Genomic DNA, 27,834 nt, shown 5'->3' with positions numbered 1-27,834 from the left:
GTACATAGTGGAATTCACTTTTTATTCTAGTTAGAATAAGCAAGTGATCACAACGCTGTAATAATGTAAATTTTGCTTTCATTATGATCCTACCTCTGCAAGCTAATTACGTTGCAGATACAAAGTCTGTCAACTTTCCTTCTTGAGAAGTGATAAAGGAGACTGCTGGGTGAAATAGCCACTACTCATGTTTATTTCCAGAAGAATCCAGTCTAGTACAGAATCATCCTTGCTTTAAAAAGTGAATTTTAAAATAAATTTAGGTAATAGTTGTTTTTTTTTAAGTGATTATGTCTGTGTGTGTGGGGGGGGTGCTAAAAAGGTATATATATATTGGAGCTGAAAACTCCTTGACTCTCCATATTTCAATTTTACCCTCACTCCTGCTTTTTAAAGCCAAATTAATTTCGTATAGATTGCTTTTCTTTTGCCTTGGCATACAGTACTTGCCACTTAGTTCCTAAAATAGGATATTCCCTAATCCTCATATGGTATTCTTCAAAAACAGTTGCAATTTCAAATTCACAGGTTCAAAAAATTATTGTGTAATTTATTATGCTTAAGTGGCTGTCTCCTCTGTGAGAAGCAAATCAGACATTTTTTTTTTATTTACTGAATTTTAAAGGTAAAGATGAACTATTAACCAATTGATCGCTTAGTTTAGGTAAAAATATCTTTATTTTAATAGATGTTTATGATCTTACAGACCTTGAGACACTGCATAATTCTGAAATTACCAAAAAAAACCCTTCCACTTTCACTAAACCATATTCTTTTATTCTAATGTGATAAAACAAATATGTCAAGGTTAACAAAATTAAACTTTAAATACAGTCTATGTACTTCCACAAAATTAATGAGACTGTTCTGGAGGTAATCTCCACTTACAGTTGCATACTGGAGTGTGCAAACTTTATCAAGGATTTTTATTAATTTCAAAACTTAGGTATCTTGGCTTCCTAATCTATGCGTTTTTGATAACTTGGTTTCAAGATCATCACCTAGGTAGTTTTATAGATTTCTTCAGAGCCATCATTGAAAATTAATGATTATACTCAAGAAAAATAATGATTTTTGAGTTTGTAAAATTACTGTTTTCAGAATTTGTAAGGAAGCAGGATGGACCCTCCTTCTTTTCTCTCCTAAGGTTCATAAGTATATGTGTGCGAGTGTGTGTGTGTGTGTGTGTGTAGGGGGAGGGCACCGTGAACGGGTGAAAGCTAACTGTGGTGAGTAGACTGTATCTGGCAAATAACTTTTCATGATTTCTTTATATTAATAGCATCACAAAATCATTCTGACTTCAAAAATCTTATTTACATTCAATAACATTTCCTAAAACAATTTATTAAGAAAAAATGTGTTTGGATATCCTATTCTATGTTTGTCACTTTTTTTTAGAAACTATGACCATCTATAAAACACAAAATTTTGTGAGTCTGTGTACACAAAAAATATACAATCTTTGTGAAGTGTAAGCCAAAATATATGGAATTGTTTGAATGAAATTTGAAATATCAAAGTGCATGATATCCCATTCTAGAACTTGAGAGAAGAGAGGGATCAAGGTAGATTGATGTAGTCTCAAATTGAAGAGTCTCACAGAGTTACATCCAAAATTTTAATTCTATGATATTGTAATAAATTACAAGAAATAGAGCTTTTACAGCAGCACATGCATATAGAACCAGTAAATTGAACTGTTTCCTGTGTCATAAGCAGTACACATTCTCCCCATACATTTCTACCTGACAGAGCAGGACATTTCCTTTATATTCTGGTGCAGTAGGTAAGCAATTTGTCTTACCAAACTGACTATATTTTGCTCAGGAAGCTACTATGGAAGAAAACTCTCAGATTCTATGCATTCTAGATATTTACATAAAATACTTCTTCTGTCTTTTCTTTTAAATTCATATTTAATGGGATGTGAAGCAGAAAGGCTATTTTGATTAAAAAATCACTAAAGTTTAGAATCTCTGTAAAGAAAAAAACGTGGGCAGGATATAAGGTGTTTGTGCCATTATCAGAGAGTTTATTTTTAAAAATATATTCCAGGGATCCCTGGGTGGCGCAGCGGTTTGGCGCCTGCCTTTGGCCCAGGGCGCGATCCTGGAGACCCAGGATCGAATCCCACGTCGGGCTCCCGGTGCATGGAGCCTGCTTTTCCCTCTTCCTGTGTCTCTGCCTCTCTCTCTCTCTGTGACTATCATAAATAAAAATTAAAATTAAAAAAATAAAAATATATTCCAAAATATTTTATGAAAATTTAAAGACTAACTTTAGGATTTATATTTGAACGAAAGCTCGAAAAAGATTGTTTTCTCAAGAGAGGAAAAGAGCAGGTATGTCATTCCCGATACTTTACAAATAATGTGGATGAAATAAAAATAATGCAGATTACTTGATCTCTACTTTAAAAGATAGTAAATATGGCCAAAAAGTCTCCATTTAACTTAGAATGGTACACGTATTCCGGAACCCATCATGGAAAACTAGGTGACACTTTCTTTCCATGACCATTTTTCCTAATCCCAAATTGACCATTAAAGACAGAATTAACAGTGTGTATGTTCCATACGTATAGTATGGAACAAATGATTTTCTTGGAATGAAAGGTGAATTTACAACTGTTTGCTTAGTTTTGAGTAGCCATCCCCAGGAAAGAAGAAACTTTTACAATGACGTTTCTAGAATTAGGTCTTCTAAACTGGTGTGATAGATGGAAAGATTTTTCTCTCCTAAAAGAATGCATAAGGTGCTGTTTCCCTTGGCAAAAATATGGAAACTTGAAATGCACTATTTTTTCCCAGCAAGCAACCAGGCTCCACGCACATCTATCATTATTCAGCTTCAAACTAAAAAGTCGTATTCTGAATATCAATTCCTATAAACTATGTAGCTCTCCATTATGGAATCTGAAACTGCTGGTTCCATGATAAAGGAACATGCTGTTTGAAAGACCACAATTTGGCTGCAAGTAATCAATATACTATTTGGAAAGAAACCTAGATGTGCAGTATGATTTAGAAATGCTGAGAGTCTTGCACCAAAGCCTTCTACACAAATCTTGTTAAGTCAGGTTGTTCTTTGTCAGTTTTCCTTGGGTCTGTTTGTTCATTTTCAGAGACACTGGAAAATTTTCCAAATAGATAAAAGAAGCCTCTTCTGTAGTCTTCAGGAACAAAAAGAATGATAATTTGTAGCTAAATATATCTCCACCCCCCTTAACCCCCCCCCCCCCCCCCCATGAAGCTTGCTGACATTGGGCATCCTGAAATGGAGAGAGTGAAATGAAGAATTTGAACTTCCCCTAGGCCGGAAACACACACAAGTGCTCAAAAGTAAGTATAACATTTAATTGATTGCTTTAATCAAAGGAAGAATGTCAGGTTTACTGAGCATCCAGGGATGTTGTTCAAATACGAATTTGAACTATAAGTCATTTTAACAATCCTACATTGTCCATATTTTAATTTTTATATCTGAGAATATGGAGGTTCAGAGAAGTTATGTCCTGTAGGTAACATAAGTTAAAGAAAAATATCAGAGTCAGGATTTGAACTTGGTTCAAACTTGATCATTTTAAGGCCCATTTGGAGGGCACACCAATTGCTTTGACACCTAAAGGACAATGCCTTGAACGACCCAACAATTTGTCATATCCTCCACACACACACCCATTTTCTGAAGCTTGTTAAATCACCTGAGGAAGGGCATTATAATGAGTTTCCTTCCATGTAAATTTCACAGTTTTGGCAAAGGCACGGAGGCAAGGTGACTTTAATGATATATTAGCTAATGTAGATTTAAATCTGGATGGTTGTTTTATTTCTTTGTGATGCTTGGCTGATCTGGAAAGAATGTATATCATATTGGCTGAAGGAACTGGATGACACAAATAGGATGAAGAAAATGGGGATGGGCCACAGAGAAAACAGAAGAAAGGAAGTCCTCATCAGATGGCCTGAGAGAAAATTATCTAGGTTCCTAAGCAGTATGAATAGAATGAAGGGAATCTGGCAGGTAACATCATACCTGGGTTTTGGGGGGGGGGGGAGGCAACCTCTGAAACCTTTCCTCTTTAATTCATTTTTTTAAAATTGTTTTGTGATTTTTCAGTGCATTGTTTTAGAAGGCAGGAGAGTTTCTTTGCACAACCTAAGTTAGTCTCAGAAATGTCTATCCACGTATACATTTTAAGGAAGAAGACTGTTTATCTTGGTCAAGACTCATGGGGCCACTGCTTTTGGACATGTTGCCCCAACGTTTTCCAACAATGTGCCGTGAGCTCTCCCATCCTGCTCCCTTTACCTGTGATACATAGAACTGGTGCCACTCCTCAGCCAGGCGGCCAGTTCCATGCTATTTGGCTAGAATGTAATGTTCCTGAGTGGAATTTCTTTGGGGCTTATGGACAGGAGGAAGTGTTGGTTGCCCCTTCACAATTTCTGCCACAGAAGTTGTTGACTGTCTTTGGGATGTAAGAGGTGTGAGAGGAAGTTGTTGATCAGGCCTGAGGCAGCCCACTGTGTAGTGTGCCGCAAAATTTCCTTTCACAAAATCTCCATTTACTCCTTTTAAGTGTACTGATGATTCTCAGGGAATGGAACTAGGTTCTCAGTGGAATTTAGTTGTGAGAACAGGGGAGTTCTGCTGGTCTGGGTTTCCTAGGTCTTTAGTCAGCAAGGCCAGGAAGGTAAAGCAAGCTGAGGGGGCTGAGAGCTCTATCTCTCGTGGAGTTGGAGTGCCCTCTGCTGCCCTGAAGAAGAAGGTGCAAGTAAAGAATGCCTCTTCTTGCCAGCGGTTTCTTCTAGATAGAGGAAAACCTCCAAAATGCTGCCTTTGAAAAGCAGAGGCCCTCAGTTGATCACTGAACATCTAATTTCACTCAGCTGTGGGGGCTTTGGCTCTTTCAAGAAGATCTCTTTGAGGTTGAGTAATCGATGAAAGCAGAGGTAGTTTTCCCTTGGTCATGAGTGTAAGCAGTCATTTCAGAATGATAAGTATTTGGGTTATTTTTTACAAGTATAAGTGCCACCATGAAATATGTGTTTATTTTGTGTGTGGGTGATCAGTCTTTCCATATATGTCTGGGAGACCTGAATATTGTAATTCCAGGTTTGGAGGCTCCTGCATATTTTCTTTTGAAATATGTTTTTACATTTAAAATCAATGTTGAAAAATGTTCTTTGTGGCAAATACAAGTATTTTTTTGAAAACACATTTTGCACTATTTTAAAACGTATTTTATTGTTCTGCAGTGGAATATCTTATTTTTATATAGTCCTGTAATTTATAAACATTTTCTCAAAATCTCAGTTAATCATCATAGCAACTCTGTGATATAGCCCACATAGTTCCCACTGTATGGACAGAAAATCAAGGCAACACCATACCTCGTCATATAGAGGTGAGAACTGTGTCAGTCATGCTGAGTTCCAGGATAAGAATAATTTGATACCTACCACTTGTCAGCATCATAAGTAAGTGGTTTTCTTTACACACTACCCGTTTATCCTTCTTGTCAGCTCACAAGGTAGGTAATGCAGCTGTCATTTTATAGATATGGAAACAGAGGTTTTGAGAAGGTAGTATTACTATTCCAATAGATAGTAAGTGAAAAGGCTAGGTTTCAAAATCTGCTCCATTTGATACCAGTGGCTGTGATGTTTAGTCAGCATTTTATATGTAAAGAAGTAAGACATACTCCCTGGCCTCAAGCAGTTTAGAGTTGTGTGTGTGTGTGTGTGTGTGTGTGTGTGTGTGTGTTAAAATATACATGAAATTTACCATTTTTGCCATTTTTAGGTGCAAAGTTCAGTGGCATTAAATACATTCATATTGTTGAGCAACCATCACTACCATAAATCTCCAGAACTTTTTCATCTTCGCAACCTGAAACTCGGTATCTATTAAGCAGTAATACTCATTTCCTCCTCCTTTTAGTCCTTGGCAACCACCATTTTATTTTCTGCCTCTATAAATTTGACTAGTCTAAGTACCTCATATGAGTAAAATTGTAGAGTATTTGTTCTTTTGTGTCTGGATTATTTCACTTAGCATAATGTCTTCAAAGTTCATTTATTTTAAAGACTGAATAACATTCCTTTGTATGGATATGCCACATTTTTTTTGTCCATTCTTCCTTTGGTGGACATTTGGAATGTTTCTACCTTTTGGCTATTGTGAATAGTGCTGCTATGAACATTGGTGTACAAATATCTGTTCCTGTTCCTGTTTCAATTATTTTGGGTAAATCCCCAAAAGTGAGGTTGCTGGATCATATGGTAATTCTATGTATACTTTTTTATGGGACCACTATACTGTTTTTCACAATGACAGTATCATTTATGTCCCCACAGTGAAGAACAAGGGCTCTGATTTTTTCACATCCTTGATAACAACTTATCCTTTTATTTTGTTTTCTTTTATTGGTAGTAGCCATCCTAATGCATGTGAAGTGGTATCTCATTATAGTTTTGAGTTGCATTTTCCTGATGATCAGGAAGTTGAGCATCTTTTCACATGCTTATTGGTCATTTATATATCCTTTTTTCGAAGAAATGTCTATTAAAGTCCTTTAACTATTTCTAATTTGGTTTTTATTGTTGTTGAGATGATGTTTTTATTGTTATGTGAGTTCTTTATATATTCTGGATATTAGTTCTTTATCAGATATATGATTTGCAAATATTGAAAAGACTATCCTTTCTCATCAAATGGTCTGGGTTATCCTTTTCAAAAATCATTTAATCCCATATATAAGGACTAATTTCTGGCTTTCTGTTGTATTTCGTTGTCTAAACATCTGTCTTTATGCCAGTACCACACTATTTTGATGCCTTCAGCTTTGTAACAGGTTTTGAAATTTGGAAGTTGAGACCTCCAGTTTTGTTTTCAAGATTGTTTTGGCTATTTGTGGCTCCTTGAGATTCCACATGAGTTTTAGGGAGTATTTTTCTATTTCTTCAAAAAACTTCATAGGGTTTTGTTTTTTGAAAGAGTTTTATTTATTTATTCATGAGAGACACAGAAAGAGGCAGAGACATAGGCAGAGGGAGAAGCAGGCTCCATGCAGAGAGCCCAACGTGAGACTCAGTCCTGGAACTCGAGGTCAGGTCCTGAGCCGAAGGCAGATGCTTAACCGCTGAGCCACCCAGGCATCCCTTCATAGGGGTTTTGATTGAGATTGCATTGAATTTGTAAATTGCTTTGAGTAGTATTGACATCTTAAGAACATTGTCTTCCAATTTATGAACACAGGATGCCTTTACATTTATCAGTATTTTCTTTAATGTCATTTAGCAACATTTTGTAGTTTAAGTATACAAGTCTTTTGTCTCCTGCATTACATTTATTTTCAAGTACTTTATTCTCTAAAATGCTATCATAAATGAAATTGCTTTCTTAATTGTCTTTTTGGATTGTTCATTGTTACTGTATAGGAACACACCTGAGTTTTGTGTGTTGATTTTGTATTTTGCAACTAGTTTATAGTTTTTAACTTGGGCTCGGATCTTTTGAACTCTATGCCCTATGATTTCTCACTGTTTCACAGTGGTTAATTAATTCTTTTATACGGTAATTTTGTCTTTATATAATGTGGGTTTTTACCAAAATTTATTTTGCTTGAATTTTATCATGGAATAAACATTCTGTCAGTAATTAAAATAGTTAATTAATTTAATTAATTAAAAAGAAAATCCACTTATTTTTTATATGTGTTTTGTATATATGTGATAATCTAAATGACTTAAAGTTTTAGTTTCCAAACAAACAAATTGGTTTGATGTTATATGCATACAGCAATGCATACAGCATTGGTTCACAAAATTGTTTTAACCTGTACAAAGAAAACTAAAATATACACTTGTTCATTGTTTTCAGCAGGTCTCACTGCTGAACTCTAACTTTCCAGCTCAAGTGGCTTTGGGTAATATAGTTCATCCTATGTCGTTGCCTATTCAGCTAGGTAAGAGTCATAGTTCTGGGATGAAAAATTGACTTCTTAGTACTTAGATACAAAAATAATGCAAAAAGAAAACCATAAACCAGTTTTACTTATAATTATGGTTAAAAAAAGTTAAACGCAGTCTTTTCAAATTCTTATTACTTTAAATAAAACTATACCTAGTACAGCTTAATCTAGAAATTTAAAGATGTGACCATAGCATGGGCAAACAATTTTGTTGACTTGGAAAATATATTTTCTATATAGTATGAGTAACAATTAGAAATGGATAAGTATTTCAATCACTATAGTAATTCCTATCCTCATCATTTTCTCCCTGCTTCTCTTATAAACATAAATCAGTTTTTGTGCTGTCTGTTCTGTTCCATTGTACAAATATATATTTTGGGTCAGAGTGACAATGCCTTAATTATCATAATTTTATCATATGTTTTAATATGTATCAGGGGAAAGCCCCCATGTTCCCATACACACCATTAAACTATTCAGAGATTTCTTTGCTATTTTAGCCGATGGTAGTATTGGGCTTGTTTTTTTTTTTTAAATTTTATTTATTTATTCATGAGAATACACAGAGAGGAGAGAGAGAAGCAGAGACACAGGCAGAGGGAGAAATAGGCTCCATGCAGGGAGCCTGATGTGGGACTCGATCCTGGGTCTCCAGGATCACACCCTGGGCTGAAGGCGGCGCTAAACTGCTGAGCCACCAGGGCTGCCCTGGGCTTGTTTTTGAATTGAATCTTAGTCACAGTTCAGCTTTTTAAAAAACATCCTATTGGGTTTTTGGAAATAATTATATAATCACAATAATATTTGAAGTAAAAGGATGATAGAAGAACTCAGTCCAGTTTCTTTCATTGTACATGTAAGGAAAATGGGCTATACTCTGAACACAGGATCCTTCAATGGCACATGGCAGCAGTTACTACGATGCACGTATTCCATGGCTCTGCAAGAGACAAATATGAAATGGAGCTTGTCCTCTAGAAGCAAGACAGAAATAGTTCTGATATTCAGGAAGGCTGGATGCAAGAAAGGCTGACACAATTTAATGCTCTAAAGAGAGTCCCTCCAGTGTTTTATAACACTATTCAAATCAGCTGAAGCTTTACATTATATTTGAATGAAAAGACATGGTAATTGAAGGGGTGGAGAAGCTGAAATAATGAGTGTGTGCATTAGATCTGAGGGTATAGGGACTTGGCTTACAAGAATACTGTATTTTTGGCCTCCTCTCAGGTCCTCATAGACTTTTCTTTACAAGACAAAGCAAGTGTGACATTAAAAAAAATCATTTTACACCTGTCACTTTTGGTCCCAAGAAGATTGTTAACAGAGTGACAGGGATATTGTAGTACAACAGTGAAGTAACAGTAGTAGTGACAACCATAGTAACTATCATGATGTCTTAATTTTTACATCATACCTTTTTTTTACGAAAAAGACTCCTAGGAACTCACATATTTAATTATATTTTCACTCAGATCACTCTTCTGGGGTGGTCAGAGGCAAATGTTGCCTCCTTTCTACAGATGGTAAAACATGAGTTAGTGAGAAATGAGAAAATCTCCAGGGGTCTCAGAGGCCACCTGGAGCAGCTTCCCTGACTGCCTTTTTTCAGGCAACATTATCCTTCCAAAAATGATAATTGCTAGTGGCCTTATCTTCCCATGCTTCCTATAATTCAATGAAAACTTGAAAAATGAAGTGAAATTGTTCCCTTATTGGAATATGTGCTAATGAAGGAAGGAAGACTTGTACAGGAAAAGTGAGGTGTCTACAAATATTTTCTTGCATCTGTTAAGTAGAACAAGTTGGGGCAGTGGGGTAGCAAATTTCCCTGTGGACCATTTGCATTTTGGTGTTTGTAAGTGCCCCTGGGAACACAACTCTCACATTCAAAGGTCCTGGAATTTAACTGTTGATGTGGAGGGTGGGGCCGGACCCTGGTTATTTTAAAAATTAAAACTTGAGGGGCACCTGGGCTGGGTGGCTTAGTCAGTTAAGTGGCCAACTCTTGATTTTGGCTCAGGTCATGATCTCAGCATTGTGAGATCAAGCCCCAGGTTGGGCTCCACACTGGGCGTGGAGTCAGCTAAAGATTCTCCCTCTCCCTCTGCTCTTCATTCTTTCTCTTTTCCTCTCCTAAAAAATCAACAACCAACCAACCAATCAATCTTTCTCTAAAAAATCAACCAACCAACCAATCATTAAAAACATGATATTATTATGCTATCAGAGTTGAGAACCACTTCCCTAGTACATTAAAACTTGTTTGGTGGTGATTCTGTTCTAGTTTCCAAGTATTTAGATCATGTAATAAATGGTATAAAGATATATTGTCTATTGTTTTCGTCATTGGTATAAAGAGTTATTATGCCTGGATAATCTGTTATCATAAGATATAAAATTCTGCTTCTAAGTATAAAATATAATGTCTTTTATGGACTACTTTTCCAAGCCCATGATTTTTATATCCTATCATTATATATTTTTGTGTGCTACCCACTCTTCACAGCCAATCAAAGCAATACACAACTTTTTACCAGGAGTTTTTCATTAGAGATAGGAGAAGTGAGGCATAGTTTGGGCATCAAGAAAAGGTTATTTCTCCTCTGGAATGAATGAAGCCCTAGGAAAGACAACTGTCAATGAATCTAATCTGAGCATTTACATGTGTATGATAGAGTTATTATATAGCCAAAGGTCTGTGTTAAAAAAAACTAAAAAAAAAAAAAAAAAAGAACAAAAAACCCCCCAAAACCCTACATTATAAGGTAGAACTTAGGTCTGTAAGCCTAAGCACTTGCTTTTATCACACTAGGATATGCAGAGGAGAATCTCCCACTTAACCTTCTTTAATTCATTGTATTAAGTACCTATTAAAATCCCTGGGATTGTGAATCCATAAAACAATAAAGATAGCAGATTGGGTATGTGGTCCAAACCCTCTAGAAGGGGGAGGAAATGGAAGTCACATCAGATAGTGAAGGGACGTGCAGAAAGGTACACATTAGTGGTACGTTTGGCTTTAAATCAGGGCTCTTCACTACCAGTTATACATGGTTGTTATACATGGTTTCATGAATTCATGTTCTGTTTTATAAAATGTGCTGTTTGAATATGAAATATCTTCTGCTTTTATCTTCTTCCATTTCTTCCTATATCCCTATCAACACTTCCTCATTCTTAAAAGTCTTTTGCTCGTAGAGAGTACCTCTAGATTGATCTCAATGGAGTCAGGATGGTAGTTGATTGGCGCTCAGAATCGCAATGATCCCTAAGGTTCAGGCCAAAAGATTTTCTTGGAGCTCACGGACACTGTTGGAAGCCATGGGCAGCAAGAATATGTCTTCAAATAAGAAAGTTTTGCTTTTAATAATAACAGGTCCTGTGCCTTCTTTGGAGTTACTAAAGAAGAGAACTAAAATGAATGCTAGAAATAGAGTAACTCTAAAAAAGACGGTTGGATTAAAGCAAACATCAGCAGACTCTAGAATGCTTCCTAATGCTTACTGTGATCAGCACAAACAGACGCCAAAACCAGATTATATAACAATACTGTTTTTTCTTTTACTACTTCAAAATGTCCTCTCAGAACACCTCTCAAGGAAGAGAGCCATGCCCTGGTTTGAATATGGCTCTAGAGAAGCAAATTATTATGAATCTATGTGGGGAGAAGTTTTAGGAATTGTTTTTCAGCCTTAACATGAGAAATTTCCCCCACTCTCTGGTTCACCAAGTCATCTGTGAATGCAGAACTAGTTTGTATGTGTTCCAAATTGAGAGGCACAGTGACAAGCATTCTTTCAAACATAGAAAAAAAAGGCTGCTTCTTCCTTAACCTTACAGAGTATATTATTAAATTTTTTTAAAACAGGATTTTTTTCTGACACTCCTATGATTGGATATATATGAAATTTATTATATTTTAATAATATATTTACAAGTGTGTGCTTGTCAAGACTAGGAGATATAATCTGAGGCCCTGAGGTACAGTAAAATACCTGGTCTATGCACACATGGGACTTATATGTTTGCTTATCACAATCCATCATATAATCTATTGATCACAGCTTACCTAAATGCAGCCATTTGTTTACCTATATATTTTGTTGATATATTGACTTAGCTCATATTTGTTTAGTCCCTTGTAATTAATAAGGGATTTTTAGGCAAATTTTCTCATTTGATCCTGACAGGATTCCTGCTGAGTTAAATATTGACTCTTAGAGATAAGGAAAATGAAAGCCATGAACCTTCTGACTTGCCCGAGTACACATACCTGGTGAATGAGACCACGATGGTGCAAATTCAGAACTTCTAATTCCAAATCCAGTGTTTTTCTCCCACCATACCTCAGCTGTAAGGTGTTTTGTTAAAATATGGGGAGAAGATGACTTTCCTTGCATGGTTTTGGAGGAATAAAGAGTCTGAGGTGCCAGCCCTCTCAGGTGTTCCACTTAACGTCCAAGTTTTGCAAGCAATGTTTGGCATGAGAGCATTATGACAATGTTACTGTGGGGCAAGAGACTCAACCTCAAAATATCTGGATTTTGGATGTGTTTTCTAACTCCCTTTATTACTTTCGGCCTTTCTTCAACTTTAGAGTGAATAACTAGATTAGAAAATATTTTAGATCAGTGGTCAGTGAAGTATTGCTTCCTTGGTCAAATCTAGCCTATTTTTAGAACTAAAATTTTCTTGGAACAAAGTTGTGCCCATTTGCTCATGTTATTTTCTGTGAGTCCTTTCATGCTATAATGGTAGTTGGATAGTTGTAACAGAGACCATGTACCATGTGAAGCCCTTTAAGTGAGAAAGTTTGTTGACTCCTGTTTTAGATCTTCTCTACTTTATTTCTTATTGTATTTTCCATTACCTTGTTTTATTTGTCAATGGAAAAATAAGCATTTTTCTTACAGAAGAATTTTTGAAGTACATCTACAGCTAATGGGGGGCATTTGTTTTAGCCTGTAATGATTTGGCTGTCATTGCAGAGGGCCTCTGGAGAAGCCCTCTTTCTCATTCCAGGAACTAAAAAAGGTGTTTTCTAGGTCTATATCACATTTCCACAAATACAGGTTCAATTAAAGCACCTTTCCTTTTAATTTTTCCCATTCTTTATTGTCATTCAGCCTTGGGTTGAGCCAGCAAGATTGGTAAGAGGTGCCCCCTGGAGACCTCCTGCTAATGCTATTCCACGAAGTAGTGGCTTCCCAATGTGTGTCTCATACAAAACCAAACAATACAAATAATGCTTCTATTGTACCTTTCCTATGGCTGATCTCAAGGGGGTGAGACTATCATCATAAAACACAACAAAGCTGCTATAGAAATGGACAGGCAGAGGAGATAGTAGTCTGACAGCCTCAGAAACTCAACAGAAACTTCCTCTGAACTGCCAGCTGAAAGCTGCAGGGTTTTTCCTTGGTTATTCACTGAAATGTGAAGATGCCTTATCTCAACGGGTAGTTGCAGAACATTTTTACTATTATCTACATGTAAATTATTGAATAGATTATTCAGAGATTATAGTTATAATCCTCAAATATTAACTGAGAAGCAGGAAGAATTTTTTTTAAACCTGAGGTTGTTAGCGAATTGCTCACTGGCGACATTAGGTTATTTTTCCCATTGTCTTGCTAGATTTCTTCTAGTGTCTAACATGGATAAAACGTTGAGTTAGGTAAACAAACGTAGAGCTAGATTTGTTGAAAATCATGGTACAGGCTCCCAAATTGCTTAGATTTTCCTGTTTTAGGCAAATAAATACCTCGTTTTTATTTATTTAGAAAAATTCTTTTGCTTAACCATATCACATACCTCCTCTCCTTCTCTGCCCAATGTTTGCTAAATTTAGTTTCTTAACAGTTAGAGCAAAGATGTATTTATATGACTTGTTTGATCCATAGTATTTCCAGAATTTAGTAGACAGATTATTGTGTAGAGAGAAGCCAGGCTACAAGGAAAAATTATTTCTATAGGATTTACAACAGAAGAAAAATTTTATTCAAATTTCTGCCTTCAACCCGCTATCTTTTGGTGTCCTCAGAACTCATATTTTGTGATCAAAAAAAAAAAAAATAAGTACCAACTAACTCAGCTGTTTGAAAGTTAAGGTAGTACTCACATCAGCCTGGAAAATAGCTAAGTATTGATTGTTGTATCCAAAAGATGAATAAGATATCCTCTGGAGAACCCTATAGAATTATAGATCTTTGGAAATATTTCTTTGTATTTGCTATGGATGATGAAGCTGAATGGTTTTGGGTAGAATAAAGACCTAGCTTTGGCAAGGCTGCTCAGAAACCATTACAATAATATTAAGTATAAAGTTAATTTAAGAATGTTCTTGAAAGTGGGTAGGTAGTGGGGGGACCTCTGTCTCTGTACTGGGTTCCAATCCATGGGCCAAACAGGAAATTTTCTGCCTTCCTAAACACCAAGTCCTACAGCTGAATGTTTAGACCATGTCTGATAGCTGCCTTGTTGATCCCCTGGCCAATCAATCACGTGGAAACAAAGCTGTCAGACAGCAGTGCCTTGGTTTGCTGCCCTCTCAAATGTATTCCTTAGTTGACTGACATCACGCCAGCTAGTGAAAATCCCACACTTCAGTGGCACTCTCTGTCAGGGCTTCAGAAGAGGCAAGTATGCTGGGGCAGATGTCCTGTATCCATCTCAGAGTCAAAGGGTCTCTTAGGAATAGCGAAATAAACTGCTCATTTCAGAATACTTTATTATGCATTTATTCCACAACCCCAAGACAGGAGTTGCTACCCCCAGAATGCAATTAGCCCCCATGGCTGTATAGCCCAAGAAATTCATGTAACTCATGCAGGCTACAGCAGCTGACAATAGGACCTATTGCTGCACTGAGCTCTTCCAACATTAAAATAACAATCTAAAATCCCTAAGATAATTTTCCATAAATCTAATACATGAGTTCCTTTTTTTTATTGAGAAGTAATATCAGAAATTAAACCTTATAAGTATCCAAAAGCAATTACAAAATGAGGAGATTATGGTGGCAATATTGTAAATGGGAACTCACTTAAATGTCAGAGCACTTGCCATAAAAGTGGCAATAATGATGCTAAACACAATACACTGAGTTTTCAAATATTAATTTCTTTATTTTTGTCTCTGTTAGACATGATGAGGTTCAAACTACCATCACCAAACTGATTGTGGAAATGATAATATCATCACCATCATCTACTGGTGCGACATGAATGGCTCTGTCATTCTGTCCTACGGGCACTCACAAACGAAGCAGGAATCAGACATAAATCCCTAGAGGTAAAATGACAGGACATTACAAGGCTCAGAGCTCAGAGCATAATTGTAAACCTGCATGCTAATAAGCCTGACTTTTAAAGATACCAATCAGAGCAAAAATGGTAATAAACGGGGAATTAATTTTCAGGCTGACTGTTACTACTTGCTAGTCATAAAATGTTTTCAGCTCTGGAATATTTGTTGTTGTCATTTCGTATTTACTTCTAGTCTACTTGTTGATCCAATTCAATATAATTTTGTTGAGAACAAGCTACATACCTGCCCCTGCTCTTTCTTTCATGAGCACTAATTAAGCTCCTACAATATGCAGACATTTTGCTAAGCAGTCAGGGGGATACTAAAGAAGTGGATAGCATTGGGGTGGCCCTGTAGTAATTTACAGTGTGGTTGGGGGAAAAAAGAGGTATCCATACCAATTAGAAAAACTCAAAGCAAAAATGCAAACCAAAACCAAAACCAAAACCCAGGGAAACTTAGTTTCTTCCATAGGATATATCAAAGTTTATTTCAGATGGGAAGAAAGCTACAGAAAAATGAACAACCAGGAATAAGCACAGACTTCTCAGCCAGGTTAGCGAAAAAGAGAGTTGATGCCTGACCGTGGGCTATGTCTCTTTACTTGCGCATTACACAAATAACCACCTTGAAGCAGTTGTGGGAGAAACTGAAACTGTGCCTCTTATTTTACAGATGATAAAAGTGAACCCACTCAGGTATCTACTCACTTTTCAAATCTCAGCCTAAAAGTTCCCTCTTCTGCATCCTCACAGGCTTTATTGCATTCCTATGGTTTTAACTACTGTAGCACTCAACACAGTGGATAGCACCCAAGTCTAAGTCGGCCTTTCCTAATGGTAGGAAATGCATTTGCAGCTTTCCACCCCTGGTGCTTAGCACAACACCTTCAAAATTACATGTATTTGCTGAATGAATGAACCATCACAAACTTGCTCATAGGGCAGAGCTGGGATTGTTAATTCAGTTTGCTTGTTTGTTTTTCATTCCAATATTATGCTCCTTCTACCATTCCATGCTGTCTAGCAGGGAAAGAACTTTCCTCAAGAAAGAAACAAAGACTTGAATTTCAACCTGCCAGTTTGTATTTTCCTGAGGAGAATCCATACTTTAGGAAAACAACTGGGTACCTGAATGAGCCCACCAATGAGACAGTCACTCAGGTGGTTTGCAGAAAAGTCAAGAGTCTTTTAAATTAAAAAAAAAAAAAAAAAAAGAGTCTTTTAAATTACTACCACAAAACAAACAAAAAACATGCTCAGCCTTCTTGGAATAAAAGACCTTTCTCACTTTAGCCTGAAACACCTTCATTTGAGGTCTGAGTTTCCTGCCTAATTACTCTGGCCTTTGCTTCATTTTAATCTCATTTCAGTGGCTATATAATCACTCTTAAATTTACATTAGGAAGTCCAAGCAAAGAATTGCGGAATTGAACTATTTCTTTATCACCTCATGCTTAGGGGTGTGCAAAGGGGTCAATGGCTGCTTGATAAAGATTTGTGGTTGTTCACCAGTCTCAAATTTGTAATATTTGAGAAAGTTTCAAAAAGGTTCCAGAAGCTGATGATTTCGTTTAAAGAAAAAATACTACCAGGGACACCTGGGTGCCTCAGTGGTTTGGCGCCTGCCTTCAGCTCAGGGCGTGATCCTGGAGTCCCAGGATCGAGTCCCGCATCGGGCTCCCTGCATGGAGCCTGCTTCTCCCTCTGCCTGGGTCTCTCATGAATAAATAAAGAAAAATCTTTTAAAAAAATACTACCAAAGCAAATAAAGCATTGAAAATCTTTAATTTAGATGGGAAAAGCAGTATTGTTCTTTTAAGAAGGCAGATACCAAGGATATTCCTATAAGTAAGAGAGGATCCTGGGAAGAATGAAGCTGGAGGTGAAGCTGGGGGCTGTTTTTGAGTAGGTGCATATGACTTCCAGGCAGCAATCAAGGAACTTCACCTTCCAGGTTATCTTATAAAGCGAAAGGTTAAAAATAGATTTTGAACTATCACTGAGTAGCCTTTCTTATATCAAGATCCTCCTGGATGCCAGTTAGTAGAAAACACAAAAAACTAAATTTCAGTATACTGAAAAATTAGACATCTACCTGGATCAGAAATAAGTACGCAAGTTATGTGCTTTCTCATAAGCCCTGTCATTTCTAGGAGCTAACAATTTGAATTCACCACTTCATTAACAGCAAAACCAAAGAAAAGCAGATCTATCTTTTCTATTATTTTCTTTCTTCCCTTTTCCCCCTTCTCTCTCTCTCTCCATCCCCTCTTCCCTTTCTTTTTTGTTCCTTTTTTTTTTTTTTTTTTTTTTGAGGTCTTGGAAGTAATAAAGTAGGTGATGCGTAGAGGTCTGTGCCCCAGTGTGGTTGCCAGAGAGTTTTAATTATTTGTATGATTTGTTGAAAGGGCCAACCTGTTTGGTGATTTGGTAAAGTCACATCTTTTTTTCTTTTCTCTTGGAACAGCAGATTCTGTGGTGGTGCAGAATCCCTTGTACGTAGTGTAGTGGGAGATGCTTTCCCGTCTTCCACCTCTTGTCTGCCCCCTCTTTTTTGCCTTCCCCTTTGTTCTTTCCTGATTTTACTTTACAGTCACACCTTGCTTTCATTTCACTCCTCTAGTCAAAAAGAGAAGTTAGGCATTTCCACCTGTAGGTTTTACCAGAACTTTGAACCAGTGTATCTAAGAGAAATGTCACCATCATCTTCGCTGTTGCCCTTGTACAGCCTTCCAGCAGCACTGTCACCTTCCCATACCAGGGCTGTTCACCTAACCTCCTGCTTTTCAGAGCTGCTCCCCTCTGGGTGCTGACATGCAACAATTCCTTGGTGATTGTTCCTTTCTTTTCTTCTCTCTCTTAGAGTTGTAGCCTCATTATGTCATCTCTGAACTAGTCAGTAGCCTTGTGGTGAGTCTTTGGAGAAAGTTCTTCTCTAAAATGCATTTGATTGTTGTCTCCCGGGTATATATCCTTGAAACTCAGCTCTGGTCAGATCCCTATAAAACCCCAAAACGTTCACTGTCACCCTGAGTCTCTGGTATCTCCATGGTAGAGTTTAAACTTGACCTTAGCCAGCAAGTTTGGACTCAGGATCTGGGATACGTGCATGTACTGGTGATGATGAAGCAGGGGAAAGTGCAAATAGGAATTCCTTCATTTCAGGATTGTTTGGAAGATTAAATAAGATAATTGGTAGCATAGTGCCACTTACTCTAGATCGAGTGAATGAATGTTAGTTATTATTGTCTCATCACTCTTTGGGGGGATTGTTGGAGTAATGGAGAAAAGAGAGTAGTCTCCTCTTTTCTGGCTATAGTGTGCAGAAAAATATGATAGCCTTTGACATATAATAATTTTAAGACAATTCTATCAGGACATAGAATTAAAAACTTGGTTAAGAATTTATTAGTCATTTCTTTTGTAATTTATTTTGGAAACATTATAAAAAACAAAAATTAAGCAAATCCTTGCTGCAAAAGACCCACGTCAGAGCCCCACAAATGGAACTGTATTCTGTAATTTAAACTGGGCATTTTTAATACAGTTTAAAAAATTACATGGCTGTATTATTCAAATGAGAAAAGTAGTTGATGTGCATTCAGATTAGTTCCTTTAATAATGCTTTTTAAAACTCTGTGGCTATTACTGACTCAGTAGTACAATGATAATTTGCAATGCCCCATTGGCTTCAATAAAAGGGCAAAGAAAATGGTTCAAGTTATCTTAGAGAGGCTAATATAAAGAAGTATAAAAAGTAAAGGATTTTTTTAAGCTCAGAAAATAAAAGGCACAAAGTGAAATATATGCATTCTATCCATTTATGTTCCCTAAAGGGGCTCCTGCTTCCAGGACACCAGTATAAACTGAATTTATAATAGGCAAGTGGAAGCCCCTGTGTACTTTTCAACCATGAGTAGGATGAAACTTGAGTAGGAGAGTTCTGAAGCTCCCAGGGAAGGCATACACTAGAAGACTCAGGTGCCAAGAGACAATTACAAGAAAGAAAATGCTCCCCTCAAAAGGGAATGTTAGAGAGTTATTTCATCCAGAGGTTCTTTGACCCAGGCAGAAAAGGTCCTAGAGGTTTGAATCTGGTTTCCTGTTCAAAATAACTTACCAAAAAGTCAAAATTTTAATTTAAAGATGATTAAGAGGGTACGTGGTGGCTCAGTGGTTGAGTGTCTGCCTTTGGCTCAGGTTGTGATCCCAGAGGTCCTGGGATCAAGTCCTGCATCGGGCTTCCCATGGAGAGCCTGCTTCTCCCTCTGCCTATGTCTCTGCCTCTCTCTCTCCCTCTATGTCTTTCATGAATAAATAAATAAAATCTTAAAAAAATAAAAATGATTAAGATTCTGCTTCTTCTCAAGCAGTATCATCTTGTTCTCAGGTTTCCCCCAAAGTTGGCATCACCACTGCTGCCATTTCTGTTGCCCCATGTGACACTTTGAAGGATGGAGCTCTAAAATAATCAAGTACAAGAGCCTTTGGACTTTGGGAAAACCTCATGCTCACTTTACTATGACATAACAAGCAATAATAGGCAATGTGATAGCAGAGAACCTTCCTGTTGCTCTCAGAACTCCCGAGTCTGAGAGCGACTTGTTTACTCTCACTGCTGCATGTGCTCTGTGCTCGTCCATCTCTGGTTTCTCATTCAGTTTTTAGCAGGATGTCTCTCCTTATGTGGTTTTCCTGATTTTCACTTTGTTGTTACTTTTCTTGTATCTTCTCAGAAGGAGAAATAACATACACTTTAGTACCTACTCCAACAGTTCAAGCTGATACTGACAGTTGTCCACTCTGATCCATACCCTGTTCTCTAGAACTGCATCTTATTGAATTTTATTTAATTTTTCTATAAACATTGTCTGTTTGATAGTTGCCCTTTGATACGTTTGCTCTACTAATGGTAACTGGTAGTACAGGGACGTCTTGGAAATAATAAAAATTAACTTGTACTTTTAGCCTTGTACAGTGACCCACACACTCTGTTGTGTGTATTATATCAACAGAAAGTGTGGTCTCTTAAAATCCTTGACATTTGGTTATGAGGATTCTTCTTCATATCTTGGAGAAATTGAGGGTAAGTAACCATATCTGGCCCAAGTGGGTCCTCGGTGCTCAGCAGGATTTTAATGCTAGATTCAGATAAATTGGCTCTAGTTACAGATGACCAAAATATGTGCTAATACATGTTTAACACTCCCTTACTTAGAAACAATACAAAATGTACCCCATATTATATTTTTTTTCAGTTTATATTTTCTGCCAGTGATTGGAAGGATTTTGGGTTACAGAGACGATGTAAAGGATTTGTTCCTCAGAAACAAGATTTTAGATACAGAAGGACATCACAAATAGTAGGATTACAAAAAATAATTTGGCTCCAACTGTTACTTTTGGGAATACCCAAACAGCTTACATAGTACTGTATACTATAGTGGTTAGAACATCAGATAAAGCTAGCTATCTGAATTCGATTCCCAGCCTTACCACTTATTTGCATTGTGATCTTGGGCAAGGTCTTTGCTCTGCTTTCAATATCTTATTTGTTAAATGGAGATAATACTACTATTCGCCTCCTAGGCCATTTTGAGATTTAAATAAGTTGATAGGTATTAAGTGCTTAAAATATTTCCTGGCATAGACTAAAAGCTCAATAAGTGTAATTTCCATGCAATACGTGTAATTCCATAAGTGTAATTTTACATATTGTCAGAGTTCATAAGAGCCAAATTGCAAAATTCACAGATACAGTTGAATTAGGACACATTTGAGATACAGTCCCTTTAATCACAGCACATTTAGATACATCCTAATAGAGGAAATTACAGACCCTTTTACTAGATAAGCCCAGAGTATTCTGAATGAGGGAAAACAGAAAATTAGGAGGTCATCATTACTTTAGGAAAAATCTTTATACTTTTATATGGATTAAATATGCCAGATTTATATATTTGATTTTTGCATTCCACAGTACTTTTCTATCACATAAAGTATACATGTTGACCAGACAACCAAATTTACCAATAATTATCTTTTTCTCATTTTAATAGGGATTACTAGCACAAAGAATATCCTTAAACTGGAAGATAATATGTCTTCTTGCTTGATTATGCCGGAACTTTCTTTCCCCCCTACCTTTAATTCTTTTTGTAAAACTTTCAAGATTAGGTGGGATTACACTCTGAGGAGGGGTGGATGCATGTCTTATTTTTCTTTTTGAGATGTAGATCTTTTTGAATCTGGCCTTTTTTTAGTGACTTGGTTTGACCAATGGACTGTTTGAAGTGGTGTTGTAGAGTTTCTAAGCTAGGACAACCCACTCTTAAAATGTTTGTGCTTGGGGAAACCAACCCCTGTGTAAACAGTCCCATTTCCTTGAGACCACCACATTATAGAGAAAATCTGGCTAGCCATGTGAACAGGCCACATGGAGAAAGATACACAGACCCCAGTTGTTCCATCTGAGTAAAGAAGCCAGTAGAAACAAAGTGAAAAAGAATCAGTGAACCGAACCAACAGGTAGAAACAAGACCTTAAACATATGACCAACTGAGCTTTCCCAGTCATTTCCACCCATTCCAAATCACCTTCACTGAGGCCCCAGACATTGTGCAGCAAAGATTAGCCATTCTACTATGCCTTTCTCAAATTCCTGACCCACAAAATTGTGAGTATAATAAAATGCTTGTAATTTCACCCCACTACTTTAGGGGGTGGTTATTGGACAGCAATAGGTATCTGGAACAAGAAGAAACAGTGTTTTATGACTAAGATCCCATGGTCTCAACTCAAAGTTTATTTATTTATTTTTTTCTAATAAATTAATTTTTTATTGGTGTTCAATTTACCAACATACAGAATAACACCCAGTACTCATCCCTTCAAGTGCCCCCCTCAGTGCCCATCACCCAATCCCCCCACCCCTGCTCTCCTCCCCTTCCACCACCCCTAGTTCATTTCCCAGAGTTAGGAGTCTTTATGTTCTGTCTCCCCTTCTGATATTTCCCACACATTTCTTCTCCCTTCCCTTATATTCCCTTTCACTATTATTTATATTCCCCAAATGAATGAGAACATACACTGTTTGTCCTTCTCCGATTGACTTACTTCACTCAGCATAATACCCTCCAGTTCCATCCACGTTGAAGCAAATGGTGGGTATTTGTCGTTTCTAATGGCTGAGTAATATATTCCATTGTATACATGGACCACATCTTCTTTATCCATTCATCTTTCGATGGACACAGAGGCTCCTTCCACAGTTTGGCCATTGTGGACATTGCTGCTATAAACATCGGGGTGCAGGTGTCCCGGCGTTTCATTGCATCTGAATATTTGGGGTAAATCCCCAGCAGTGCAATTGCTGGGTCATAGAGCAGGTCTATTTTTAACTCTTTGAGGAACCTCCACACAGTTTTCCAGAGTGGCTGCACCAGTTCACATTCCCACCAACAGTGTAAGAGGGTTCCCTTTTCTCCACATCCCCTCCAACATTTGTGGTTTCCTGCCTTGTTAATTTGCCCCATTCTCACTGGTGTGAGGTGGTATCTCATTGTGGTTTTGACTTGTATTTCCCTGATGGCAAGTGATGCAGAGCATTTTCTCATGTGCATGTTGGCCATGTCTGTGTCTTCTGTGAGATTTCTCTTCATATCCTTTGCCCATTTCATGATTGGATTGTTTGTTTCTTTGGTGTTGAGTTTAACAAGTTCTTTATAGATCTTGGAAACTAGCCCTTTATCTGATACGTCATTTGCAAATATCTTCTCCCATTCTGTAGGTTGTCTTTAGTTTTGTTGACTGTATCCTTTGCTGTGCAAAAGCTTCTTATCTTGATGAAGTCCCAATAGTTCATTTTTGCTTTTGTTTCTTTTGCCTTCATGGATGTCTCTTGCAAGAAGTTACTGTGGCCAAGTTCAAAAAGGGTGTTGCCTGTGTTCTCCTCTAGGATTTTGATGGAATCTTGTCTCACATTGAGATCTTTCATCCATTTTGAGTTTATCTTTGTGTATGGTGAAAGAGAGTGGTCTAGTTTCATTCTTCTGCATGTGGATGTCCAATTTTCCCAGCACCATTTATTGAAGAGACTGTCTTTCTTCCAATGGATAGTCTTTCCTCCTTTATCGAATATTAGTTGCCCATAAAGTTCAAGGTCCACTTCTGGATTCTCTATTCTGTTCCATTGATCTATGTGTCTGTTTTTGTGCCAGTACCACACTGTCTTGATGACCACAGCTTTGTAGTACAACCTGAAATCCGGCATTGTGATGCCCCCAGATATGGTTTTCTTTTTTAATATTCCCCTGGCTATTCGGGGTCTTTTCTGATTCCACACAAATCTTAAAATAATTTGTTCTAACTCTCTGAAGAAAGTCCATGGTATTTTGATAGGGATTACATTAAACGTGTAAATTGCCCTGGGTAACATCGACATTTTCACAATATTAATTCTGCCAATCCATGAGCATGGAATAGTTTTCCATCTCTTTGTGTCTTCCTCAATTTCTTTCAGAAGTGTTCTATAGTTTTTAGGGTATAGATCCTTTACCTCTTTGGTTAGGTTTATTCCTAGGTATCTTATGCTTTTGGGTGCAATTGTAAATGGGATTGACTCCTTAATTTCTCTTTCTTCAGTCTCATTGTTAGTGTATAGAAATGCCACTGATTTCTGAGCATTGATTTTGTATCCTGTCACGCTACCAAATTGCTGTATGAGTTCTAGCAATCTTGGGGTGGAGGCTTTTGGGTTTTCTATGTAGAGTATCATGTCATCGGCGAAGAGGGAGAGTTTGACTTCTTCTTTGCCAATTTGAATGACTTTTATTTCTTTTTGTTGCCTGATTGCTGAGGCTAGGACTTCCAGAACTATGTTGAATAGCAGTGGTGAGAGTGGACATCCCTGTCTTGTTCCTGATCTTAGGGGAAAGGCTCCCAGTGCTTCCCCATTGAGAATGATATTTGCTGTGGGCTTTTCGTAGATGGCTTTTAAGATGTCGAGGAATGTTCCCTCTATCCCTACACTCTGAAGAGTTTTGATCAGGAATGGATGCTGTATTTTGTCAAATGCTTTCTCTGCATCTAATGAGAGGATCATATGGTTCTTGGTTTTTCTCTTTCTGATATGATGAATCACATTGATTGTTTTACGAGTTCAACTCAAAGTTTAACACTTAAGACTTGGTCTCTCTCAGCTCCTTTCTCTGTTAACTCCTTCCTAAAAACAAACAAAAAATCCAAGAAACAATGAAAAAAATCTCATCTGCTATTGATTTGCTGCCATTTAAATATTCTTGTCTCTGATTGATTCTCTGCTCATTCATCACCAAAGTCTGTAGAATTTTCCTTTGCAATACATACAGATTTTGCTTGAAATGAAAAAAAAAAAGTTTGCAAATGAGATAATTAGTATTATGCTATAGTTTTGCTATTTCAAGACCCACTTTCACTGACCCAATGAGCCTGGAAACAAAGAAGCTATTATTATGAGTACCATATCCAGGTTTCTAAATTTTTAGTGACAAATTTATAGCTCAAGTACTTGCCAAGGGAGAAAAGAAGGCAAGTACATGGCCACACATAGCTTACCAGAGAGCCTGCTAAGTATTTACAAATAACATTGAGTGCACGTGCCTAGAGGAGTGAGTCTGTTGTAATTTTAACAATGGCATTTTCTGTTTCCAATTAAGTGCTGGCTCATTTAGGAGGTACCATTCCCAAAGGAACAACCATTTTTGAGACTGTAAAATCTCTGAATAGTATATTTTAACTCCATCAACTCCCATTGCTTTCTGTAAAATACCACAAAATCTCAAGGTTAGAATTTATTTTACAAAGAAGGAACATTTTGTTATATTGTGTTTGCCTAAAAGGAAAGAAAAAGTAAACACACATGGTCCTAAACAGTATTCAGCTATTTAAAGCCCTAACTTACAAGTGGTAGAGAAACATAGTTTCCTATAACCATAAAGCTTTTATGCATATGTAGGCCTATTTTTAAGCATATTTTGAGAGAACTTCCCTTTCCAACTCCCCACTTTTTGACTGATAGCTAAGAGTTACCTTTTATTTGGATTCTCCAACTAATTACTACCTTTTAGAAAGCAAATCTCTACCACTTTTTTGGCTAGGTCTCATTTATTAGTTTGGAACTCATGTTAGATATTTACTTTAACATTCTTTCGAAATGCTTGGGGGCTTAACAAGACCAAGGAGTTTTCCAATCAGGACTGAGATATCTTTATGTACTTTCTTTCCCCCAGCCGTGTTAATTGAGACTGTCCGGTTTTACTTTTGTAATTTAAATTTTAGTTAGTTAACATACAGTGTGGTATTGGTTTTTGGAGTATAATTCAGTGATTTATCACTTATATACAACACCCAGTGCTCATCACAAGTGCCCTCTTTAATGCCCATCATTCATCTATCCCATCCCCCATTCACATCCCTCCATCAACTCTCAATTTATTCACTATCTTTAAGAGTTGTAAATGGTTTTTTTCCCTCTATCCTTTTTCTCTTTTCCCATTCCCATGTGTTCATCTGTTTTTTTTCTTAAATTCCACATATGAATGAGATCATATGGTATTTATCTTTTGACTGACTTATTTCACTTAGTGTAATACACTCTAGTTTTATCCATGTTGTTGCAAATGGCAAGATTTCATTCTTTTTGATGGATGAATACTATTCCATTTTGTATATATACTACATTTTCTTTATCCATTCATCAGTCTGTGGACATTTGGGCTCTCTCCATAGTTTGGCTGTTGTTGATAATGCTGCTATAAATCGGGGTGCAGATGTTCCTTCAAATCAGTGTTTTTCTACCCTTTGGATAAATACCTAGTAGTGCAATATCTGGGTTATAGGGTAGTTCTATTTTTTACTTTTTGAGGAACCTCCATACTGTTCTCCAGAGTGGCTGTACCAGTTTGCATTCCCACCGATAGTGCAAAAGTGTTCCTTTTCTCTGCATACTCACCAACACCTATTGTTTCTTGTGTTGTTAATTTTAGCCATTCTGACAGGTGTGAGGTGAGTCTCATCACGGTTTTCTCATCACGGTTTTGATTTGTATTTCCCTGATGATGAAGGACTTTGAGCATCTTTTCATGTGTCTGTTAGCCACCTGGTTGTCTTCTTTGGAAAAGTGTCTATTCATGTCTTCTGCCCATTTCTTAACTGGATTATTTGGTTTTGGGGTGTTGAGTTTTGTAAGTTATTTATAGATTTTGGATACTAACCCTTTATCAAATATGTTGTTTCCAAATACCTTCTCCCATTCCATAGGCCACCTTTTAGTTTTGTTGATTGTTTCCTACACTGTGCAGAAGCTTTTTATCTTGATGACTTCCCAATAAGTCATTTTTACTTTTGTTTCTCTTGCCTCGAAACATGTCTAACAACAAGTTGCTTCAGCCATGTGTCAAAGAGGTTTCTGCCTGTGTTCTCTAGGATTTTGATGGTTTCTTGTCTCACATTATGTTTCATCCATTTTGAATTTATTTTTGTATGTGGTGTAAGAAAGAAGTCCAGTTTCATTATTCTGCATGCTGCTGTCCAGTTCTACCAACACCATTTGTTGAAGAGACTATTTCCACTGGATGTTTGCGCTTGGCTTGTGGAAGATCAGTTGACCTTATAGTTGTGGGTCCACCTCTGGGTTTTCTATTCTATTTTGTGCCAGTACTATATTGTCTTGATGACTATAGGTTTGTAATACAGTTTGAAATCCACAATCATGATGCCTCCAGTTTTATATTCCTTTTTCAGGATTTTTTTTTTTTTTTTTTTTTTTTTTGGCTATTCAGGGTCTTTTGTGGTTCCATACAAATTTTATGATTGTTTGTTTTAGTGCTGTGAAAAATGCTGGTGGTATTTTGATAGGGGTTGCATTAAGTGTGTAGATTGCTTTGGGTAGTATAGGTTTGTTTTTCTAATCCATGGGAATGGAATATTTTTCCATTGCTTTGTGTCCTCTTCAATTTCTTTCATAAGTTGTTCTATAGTTTTCAGAGTATAGATCTTTTACCTCTTTAAGTTTATTCCTAGGTATCTTATTGTTTTTGGTGTAATTGCAAATGGAATCCGTTCCTTGATTTTTCTGTTGCTTCATTATTGGTGTACAGAAATGCAACAGATTTCTGCACATTGACTTCATATCTTGCAACTTTGCTGAATTCACATATTATTTCTAGAAAAATTTTTTAAAAAGATTTATTTGTTCATGGGAGACAGAAAGAGAGAGGTGGAGGCAGAGGGAGAAGCAGGCTTCCTGCAGGGAGCCCGATGTAGGACTTGATCCCAGGATCCTGGGATCACACCCTGAGCCAAAGGCAGATACTCAACCACTGAGCCACCCAAGTGCCCCTAGTTCTAGCAATTTTTTGGTGGAGTCTTTTGGGTTTTCTACATAGAGTATCATGTCATCTGCAAATAGTGAAAGTTTTACTTCTTCCTTGCCAATTTGGGTGTCCTTTATTTCTTTTTGTTATCTTATTTCCAAGGCTAAGACTTCCAGTACTACAT

At 37.0% G+C, this 27,834-nt stretch overlaps 1 protein-coding gene across 3 annotated transcripts in view; it reads left to right on the top strand.

Annotated features, from left to right (window-relative positions):
* Window positions 1–27,834, top strand: part of LOC144324185 (uncharacterized) — a 196,262-nt gene that overhangs the window by 143,887 nt on the left and 24,541 nt on the right. The window contains exon 1 of one of the 3 annotated variants that reach the window (XR_013389610.1): window positions 3,247–3,344. The exons of the other annotated variants lie outside the window; for them this stretch is intronic. The gene's annotated coding sequence lies outside the window, so the exon portion shown is untranslated. Of the gene's footprint in view, window positions 1–3,246; window positions 3,345–27,834 lie in introns of those variants that run through there. 3 annotated transcript variants of the gene reach the window in all.

This window comes from Canis aureus, chromosome 11 (assembly GCF_053574225.1).
Source record: "Canis aureus isolate CA01 chromosome 11, VMU_Caureus_v.1.0, whole genome shotgun sequence".
Lineage (NCBI taxonomy): Eukaryota > Metazoa > Chordata > Mammalia > Carnivora > Canidae > Canis > Canis aureus.
The sequence above is the reverse complement of the archived record's forward strand: the minus strand, read 5'-3'. Positions and strand labels throughout refer to the sequence as shown.